Consider the following 9,931-nt stretch of genomic DNA (forward strand, 5'->3'; position numbering starts at 1 on the left):
GTAAGTCAGTCAGTCAGTCAGTCAGTCAGTCAGTCACTCAGTCAGTCATCCACTCAGTCAGTCAGCGAGCGAGCGAGCGAGCGGGCCGGCCTGTCGGTCGGTCGTTCGTGCGCTCCTTTGTTATTTTGTTCGTTCGTTCATGCGTCCGTCAATTTGTTTGTTCGTTCGTTCGTTTGTGCGTTCGAGCTTTTCTGCGTTCGTAATCATCATCATCATCATCATCATCATCATCATCATCATCATCATCATCATCATCATCATCATCATCATCATCATCATCATCGTCATCATTATCATCATTTTTATTTTTTTATATTTTTTATTTCATTTCTTTATATATTTTGTATTATTTGTATTGTATTATATTAAATGCATATTATGTTAATGCTGCCACGTTAAAACAAAATGCATGTTGAATAAAGTTACAAAAATCGATTGGTGATATCGTCACATAGCAGGAGGAAGGGTGCCTTGGGTACCTTATGACATATCATGCCGACAGGTGATTGATGTCGGTGTGTCATGCAACATTGTCCTGTTTATTGGACCCTTAATGCGATAAAGCTAAATTTTAATAATGTTGATAACTGTAATTTCTATTGCTTAACAATACGAGACTGCGAAAACAAATGCCACAGGTTATTTATTTGACTCTTTCTTTGTTTCAATGTATATTAAAAGTATATTGATTATCTGAAGTGTGACTGTCTTGAGTTTGAAGATTTAATACAAAATTACATAAAAACTATAGTTGTTAATTTACTAAAGCAATTGACTCTTTAATATGTGTTTTTTTATATGAAACTACGATAATGGTAGCAAGAAGTATCCTTTTTTAACGATGCTCGGTACATATCCCGATCGTGAAAATTAAGGTTGAAATAAAACGTTATATTTAAATTACTGTTTTTTTCAGTTTTAAGTCGCATATCAAACACATCAAATGTTTTATGTAGTGTATTGTATATTTACGTATGACAGTTTGAAGTCCTGCTGATATAATTTATAAATCATTAAAAAGGGCATATCATATTTCCCGTGCACTTTTATACACTTAATTATAGTATTTGCCGGAAAAGAAAACCATAGTGGAAGTATCAAGTAAATGAATGCAAAAGTGTTATCAAACTAAACACTTGTGTGCGTACATATAACTTGAACTACATTAAGCACTGCTATATGCATCCTTATATCAGTCATATGGCATATTATTTATGTAGCATACGTCTGTTCTCAAAAATTGAACTATATGGTATTTAAGTATTTCATTTAGACGCAGTTGTCTTTCCACACATTCTAATCACCCATGTTTGACTACTCGCGTTTCTTAATTGGACAATCTAACCTGTACTTTACGACAGAAAATTTAAGTCAGACTAATATATAACGGAGCCGGTCGATGTCTGATCTATATGAATAAACTTGACGCTTAAATGGATAAGATTTAGGGATCACAACCAATTTAAGTCAGACTAATAGCCGGCCGATGTCAGATCTATATCAGATAACTTTACGCTCAAATAGATAAGAAAGGGGTCACCACAGCAGGTTGCTAATACACAGTGTAGACTTCCGCTGTTTTATTGTTGAAACATGTTTGTTTAGAAAGCATGGCCAAAATAATATGGAACCCAATTTTGAAATAAAAAATCGTCTGAAAATAGCGCCGTTGACTCGTTAATTGAAGAGTATAGATGTCATCAAAGAAGTGATTTTCTAGAAACCTGGAGACAACTGAGGACGACACATACAATTAAGTAAATAATAAAACAACTAAAAAGCATCCTATGGAGGCAGATGATATCTTACTTAAAAGTCAACAGATAAGTTGAGGCTAAAAATCGTATTTTATAAAGGAATATAATTGCATCTCTGTCCAATTAGATGTTTTTCAAGCGATTGTTTATTTCAAATGTAGTATGTGCTGTGATAGAAACCAACTTTGCGCATAAATTAATAAGTTATTTAATAACATGCCTTGATCGTTTTCTCGTCTATGAGAGTTTAAACTTGTAATATACTGTGAAAAGCACCCATGGTACTTAACCGAAGTTATTTCTATTTAATGTTAGTAATTTACACTATTTCAATTTAGAACGGGACGGAGGGAGGGACGGAGGGAGGGACGGAGGGAGGGACGGAGGGAGGGACGGAGGGAGGGAAGGACGGAGGGAGGGACGGAGGGAGGGGCGGAGGGAGGGACGGAGGGAGGGACGGAGGGAGGGAGTTAGAGAGGGAGGGAGGGAGGGAGGGAGGGAGGGAGGGAGGGGAGGGAGGGAGGGAGGGAGGGAGGGAGGGAGGGAGGGAGGGAGGGAGGGAGGGAGGGAGGGAGGGAGGGAGGGAGGGAGGGAGGGAGGGAGGGAGGGAGGGAGGGAGGGAGAATGAAGGGAGGGAGGGACGGATGGAGGGACGGAGTGAGGGACGGAGTGAGGGACGGATGGAGGGACGGAGTGAGGGACGGAGGGAGGAACTGAGGGAGGGAAGGAGGAGGGAGAGAGGGGAGGGAGGGAGGAACGGAGGAGGAACGGAGGCAGGGACGGAGGGAGGGACGGAGTGAGGGACGGAAGGAGGGACGGAAGGAGGGACGGAAGGAGGGACGGAGGGAGGGAGGGAGGGAGGGAGGGAGGGAGGGAGGGAGGGAGGGAGGGAGGGAGGGAGGGAGGGAGGGAGGGAGGGAGGGAGGAGGGAGGGAGGGAGGGAGGGAGGGAGGGAGGGAGGGAGGGTGGGAGGGACGGAGGGAGAAAGGAAGGAAGGAAGGAATGGATGGAGGGAGGGAGGGAGGGAGGGAGGGAGGGAAGGAAGGAAGGAAGGAAGGAAGGAAGGAAGGAAGGAAGGAAGAGGAAGGAAGGAAGGAAGGAAGGAAGGAAGGAAGGAAGGAAGGAAGGAAGGAAGGAAGGAAGGAAGGAAGGAAGGAAGGAAGGAAGGAAGGAAGGAAGGAAGGAAGGAAGGATGGAAGGAAGGAAGGAAGGTTGGATCGATCGATGGATGGATGGATAGATGGATGGATGGATGGATGGATGGATGGATGGATGGATGGATGGATGGATGGATAGATGGATGGAAGAACAAACGAACGAACTCATTAACAAACGAACGAACCAATGAACAAACGCACGAACGCACAAAGTAACGGAAAAAAACGGACGGACGTAGGGATGGAAAAATTAATGAATGAATGAACGCATAAATAATTAAATAAAAACAACAAAAAAAAATGTTTAAAACATAAATACATATATGAATGAATAAATGCATGAACGAACGAACGAATGAATGATCGAACGAACGAACAAACGAACAAACGAAAAAAAGAATTAAACAAAGACCAAAATAAAAAAGAACGAAATAACAAAAGCACAAACAAACGAACAAACAAACGAACGATCCAAGGAACGAACTAAAGAACGAACGAACCAACCAACCAACAAACAATAAACAAACGCACGAACGCACAAACGAACAAACAAACGGATGGACGAACTGACGGACGGATGGAAGGATAAATGAATGAATTAATTAATAATTAGATAAATAGATGGGTAATTAATTAAAAAAAATTATTAAATAAAATTACGTTCATACTTTTTTTTTTTTTTTGTCTATTGCATACTTAAATATAATTTAACTACATGTATCAACAAATGCATAGTGTTTTTCAATATATTGAATCTATTGTACATTTCACAGGTATTACAAATAAACCACGAGGTAACAAGATAGATTCACTTTAGCATTTATTAGATTCAATCTTAAAATGTTCTAAATTCCTTGAATAAAATAAATATTTGCATTCCATATTTCACTTTTTTTTTCAAGTTCAAGACCTAAAAGGGCGTTTTTCTTCATTATTTTCAATAAATAATCGAGAGATCGAGATACCGTGACCTAATCCCTTTTCCTTCGTTATCTATAAATAAACTATTTATTTATAGATCTTTGATCCAGGTTATCTACAGGCTAACCCCATACCAAATGGTATGATGGTAATACCATTGCCTGTCCGTACAGGCTAACTCCGTTAACCTAAGGCCTGTTGAACAGACTAACTCGAGTCGTATCGGGTGATTGGAGTATGTATTTTGTTATAGAGACAGATGGCTCTAAAATGGGTATTTAACAAAATTCTACGTGCAAGAAACTCACACGGTCTCATTAATGTCGCCGATTAAAACTTTGCAGCCATGCATACTATTGCATAAAAATTGGTGGAAATGTCAAACTGGCAGGGTTGATCAATCAATGAAGCCTCGTTAACTAGGCTTAAATAATATATCGCGTTAATCGGAAAGTAATTTCAAAAGGCTGCTTGGTGCATCCGGGGGCCGTTTCATAAACGATCGTACGACAATTTTAACTAACGAGAGAATTTTGTAATCTTTATAAGTAGGCGAACTAGCTCGCCATGCTCGTCAAATATAAACGGCGCTTTAGATGCCAATGTAATTAATTAAGTACGGACAATGTTGTATAATCATATGATTCGGACTTAAGCAATTATGTATCTTCGAAAAATGTATCCTATCGTAAATGTGTACAACGATGTTTATTGAAACGGTCCCCAGGTCTTTATTACATAAATTATTTAATAATTTAAATATACACTTGGAGACTTTTATAACACAACACGTATTCAAATAAATATAGCTCCCTTATTTTAAAACGGATTTTGTTGAAATTTGGACTCAGACTAATTCAACACATATCTAATACTTCATGTAAATTTAATTGAAATTGGTCAACATTAAAATATCAAACATAAAAAAATAAAAATTAATCACTAAAAAGAAAAATTCTCAAAATCGTACATCGTAAAATAATAATGTCAACAGTAAAACGCATTAACTTACACGTCTTAATGACCGACCGGCTTGCAACATTGCGCTCATGAATATTTGTACGAGCCATATTCCTCCTGGTGTAAAAACCCGCGGAGAATGATGAAATTGAAATTAAATTGGAATAACTTTGCGTTGTACTACACTTGTTGACTTTTCGAACGCAGCATTTTTCAAACTTGAACATCTCAGTTATGAGTAAATATTTTGATTTTAAAATTGTACATGTGATTATTTGACTACACTATGTGCAAGCAAACGATAAAAGCATTCATCCTTGACGATCGGATGCTTTAGAAAATGGGAAAGGTAGCCTGCAACATACCGATTGCGCTGTTGCGCTCCTGAAATTTTAATAGAGATATATTCAGAGGGGGTAATCACGTGACAAATAAGATGGCGACGTCCATGCCGATGCAGGTATGTTTCGTCGTTTTTTACCCTTTATTACTTCTATTATTATTTTCTATTCCGCCCACTTTCCAGCCGTATTAGAAAGAAAGTTACTGACTTTTATTTCTAAGTAATATTCGCTCTATATCTCGACTTTACTCGGTGCAAAATTTCTTAGCGGGATGACCTAATTAGGGCTCCGATAAGAAAATTTGCACCGAGTAAAGTCGAGATATAAAGCGAATTTAAATATGAAATAAACGCTAATCACCTTTTTATTGATATGGCTGGAAACTGAGCGTCATTTAAAAAATAAATATAAGTAATAAAGGGTATAAAGCGGCGAAAAATAACTGTCTCGGTATGGACGTCGCCATCTTGACTATCACGTGATAACCCCGTCTGATATTGATTTTTAAATTATGTTTATGTTTTCCTGGTGTATCAACCCACTTAAATGAAGAAATTGAATTAAAATTAGAATCATATCGCGTTTCAGCATTGTCATCTGCAAAAAATAAAAACCACACCTACCCCACGTGAAAAGCGCCCGATTGTAACAAATGATCTCATGTGCAATTTTAAATCTAAATCTTAACTCATTACTGAGATATTCAAGTTTGAAAAGAGTTGCATTAGAAAAGTATCTAAGTGTATTTGGCTTCGTTTATTTACATCGTAAAATAATGCGCGCTTATACATTTTAAACAATCGGATATTAGATTGCTTCTTCAACACTTAGTTGTGACTTCAACAAATTATCTTCTACAAGTACACTGGTACTAACATGAAACGATGTTTTAAATAAACACTATAAAAGTACTTTTGGAGTCTTTAAGTCTATTAATGGAAGACTGTCTCACTTCTCTCCTAGGCGTCACAGACACACATCCATGAGAAAGCAAACACAAAAAAAGGTCTGGTTCGAATCCCATCGATTCCGTCGCAGATTGTTAAGTCCACTTCCCGAATGTAATGGGATCTCGCTATTGGGCGCAGTCAACGCGAGTCTGAGATACATGGACGTCTGGCTCGGTGCAAGGCAGCAGCGTTCCGGATGGAAGTTGCTGTCCTTAGCACCGTTGACCGCTTTCATATCTGACGATCATGACCGGAATATGCTTAAGTGTAAGTGTTAGTGGTAAGATTTAAATGTACGTGTTCATTTTCAGTCTTTGTTTTATTAAAGTAACATTTCTACTCAGAATCAACGAATATTCACGAGAACTACGTCGTGCTTCCGAAGCTGCCCGGAGCCAATCTCGTGTTCGCTCGTAAATGTTCGGGATTGTACACATGAAATTCACATGTAATTTATTGTTACTCACAAAACGAGCATTTTGTATCTCGTTAAATCTATTTTACCAGACCACATATAGCGTTGAAATTTTTGCTATTGCTATAAGGAACCTTGATTTTGTACGTGTTAACTTTTTTTTCGAAATTTTGTACGAAATGTTCGTTGATTTTAAGTGTTTATGGACTTTAAAACTTTGTATTGCTTTGTATAGATTATCATTAGTCAGCATTTGTACATCTACGACATGACTTAATGCTACGCTTTTATTGTTATTTTTATGTTATGTTTTTTTCAGTATTTCAGTCATATCAGGGCGGTCATTTACCAATCTACTCATCCTGGACTAACTTGTTTACCAGTGATAAGTGCACATATTGTTGCCACCAACTAAAAACTGCACTACTTGATTCATAGGAATGTGGATAATGGCCGTAGAATGGATTTTGAGAACAATCTCCACACATAAGATTGTGATTTCTCCCCAATTTAAAATCTATATAGCATTATGCTAGAATTTTTACTCTGGCGAATTTTGCAAAACCATATGTTCCGATGTCCTTTCGCGACGATATGTGATCATTCCGTGTATTGTATTGACATTAAGAAGCCTTGCAGAAGGCTTTCCAACGATCCTGATTCACTAGCAACGTGTTAAGATGTATTCCTGAGACATATGTTCTTTATTCAACATCGTTGTGGAGCCTTCTGCAGTCATTTTGAATCCTGCAGGATCTGTTCGAGTGAATAAAACATTAAGATTCTTGGCATAGGCTTTTGAAATATATTGAGTCTATATCGATGGGTTCCTGAACGTTGCGAATATTTTTTGATGATTGACCAAACAACCAAAAACAGTCCCGAATTTACAATTTGCATTCGAAACTGTCACAATTCAACATGAAGTTTTCGATTTTCGATACGATCAGCGACCGATTGTTTCAATATGGTGTCAGCAGTGGTAAGATTATACACGCAATAGTCCCAGATCGTCGATAAGACACTAAAATCAGCATAATGTCGCAAATTTGCTGCGGAAGTCTAGACGAAGGAAGGCCTAAGATCAAATCCAAATTTGATGATTAAAATATATATGAATCGACTGTGACGTCGGAAGCAGGAGTGAACTCTTGTTTGAGGGTTATATAGAATGCGCATAGTATTTCAATAGGTCAGCACCGGATCAATTCTTTATGGTTATAGTTTGTCCGTAAGAATAATGAACTAAATATAGAATAAATCATTAATATGTATGATAGAAAATACCTTCATGGAACACTTTTATTGATCCATTGTCCATGTGTTTATGAATCGCCGTTTGTTTGTGAATAAATACCTGCCAATACATCTTTTCTAATTGCGTTATTTTAAACGTAAGTGTGTAATCGCAGCAGTGTCATACTCTTGTCTATGTCAAAAGCTATTTTGAACTTGTTATATTGTCACAGGCATGACATCATATAAGATAAATAGCTTTTAAGTATTGTTCGAAAGTATCAAAGTAAACATCCCACCTTCTCAACCTTAATTATTCTAGCCGCCCCTGCTGTTTAAGAGACCATTCACCTCCAGATTTGCAAATAAAAGGTGTATGGCACCTTAGTTGTTAAATTATATATGCCGTATGCTTAAGTTATCAACCTTCCATTGGAGCTTTTGTCTTGATGAGGTGGAACTTTCCCTCGCTCGCAAATCGGGTAGATAAGGTGCGTGTTCAATGAACCATTGAGAAATGAAATCTTTAACTCATTTTGCAATTTTGTCTGAGGGAACTTTAAATGTACTTTAACACACAGGTACTCTGTTTTCAAGTTTTAATTGACATTCAAATCACATAAATATCATAATGCTTAGTAGGAAGTATGCCTATTCCATTAGACAAAAGATAAGACTATGAAAATAAGTATCACGCCACTTACTTTTGTTTCAACGAAGTTATAAAGTTACAAAAGCCACGTATATGGAATATATACAACAAATTAAAGTCGGGAAACATTTTCAGGAAATAAATGGCTTACTTCCGCCTGTCGTTAAGATTAAAATATTATTAATCATTGTGGCACAGGAAAAAAACTTTTACGTAAAATGAACAATACACACCAACAGTAAACGTGGCATTCTACAAAGTGACACCGAAGCTTCGTAGTATGTTACCCGAGATTTATTCAATATAATACGCAATTCTATTCTGCAATACCTGAATTTAAAATAACCAATAAATAATGCTTGATAGACAATATATCACAAAGATCATGCCAGGATACTGTTTCAATAATGTATTTTGTCAGAACGAACGCGTTGACATCCTTCTATGCACAGACTGTCTGCGCTGTGTTCATATATTATTCACAATCGGTCGGTGATGTAGTTTATTCTGTGATGTTTGCTTTGTTTGGCGCCATGTAGTTCAAATATTTATACAATAATGGGTTCTAAAATGCATAAATCACAATCTAACTTTCCAATTGATTGGGCGATTGAAAAAAGGCAAAACTATTTAATTATATGAAACGTTTTGTTCTATACACAATTTAAAATCTAAGTATATGGTTGGGCCATACTTTGAGGTAAAATGCAAATTTATTGTCTAAATGTTGCTTTCAAACTATTCTCAGTTCAATAAATGATTTAAAAGCAACTCGCATTGCGTAATTTCGCTTACACAGTTGTTCAGAAATAAAAAGAAATCATTAAGTTGTTCGCTTTATAATGTATATTATATAAAAAAAAACACTTCGTACGATGGTTGTTTAATAAATTTGCGAAATTGCTTTAAATTGTATAACTACATGTATCTATTCATGTAATATATATTAAACATGAAATCCCGGAAATATGATCAGGAAAGTAATTCTTGCTAATATCTACTTGTCATGTATTTAAGCCTTGAGAACAATTAACCAGTCGCCACCTGTCATTCAAATTTTCCGATTAGCCAATCAGATATCGATTTTTCACACACCCCTTAGCAGCGCTTATGGTCACACAACCCCAAACCGGAACTCCTGTTTTTAGGGTTACATGCAGTCAGTTTGATACTTAGCACACATTGTTCAGTGCATGCTGCATAGGATTTGTAAAATACATTGCAAATGGAATGTTTTGGTATCAATTTGAAGGTATATTTGTAAGCAATAAAAAACAGCCATTTTTGTGCTCTACTTTTTTTGTTGATGGTTCCCGACTTTGAAAGTAGGTCATACTATTCGAGCCCAAAATGGTCGCCTCCACATCTGTCAAAACTGGTGTGCCTATTCTAAGGTAAATATTTTGAGTTACAACGCATAGAATTTAATGAAATGCATTTTTTTCAAAAGATTATGCATTTATCTTTCCAATGATGTATGATGATATAGTGCTGAAACGCTTGGTCATGGTAAAAATTGATATCGAACTTCAACTATTT

This window comes from Dreissena polymorpha, chromosome 1, assembly GCF_020536995.1.
Source record: "Dreissena polymorpha isolate Duluth1 chromosome 1, UMN_Dpol_1.0, whole genome shotgun sequence".
NCBI classification, from domain to species: Eukaryota; Metazoa; Mollusca; class Bivalvia; order Myida; family Dreissenidae; genus Dreissena; species Dreissena polymorpha.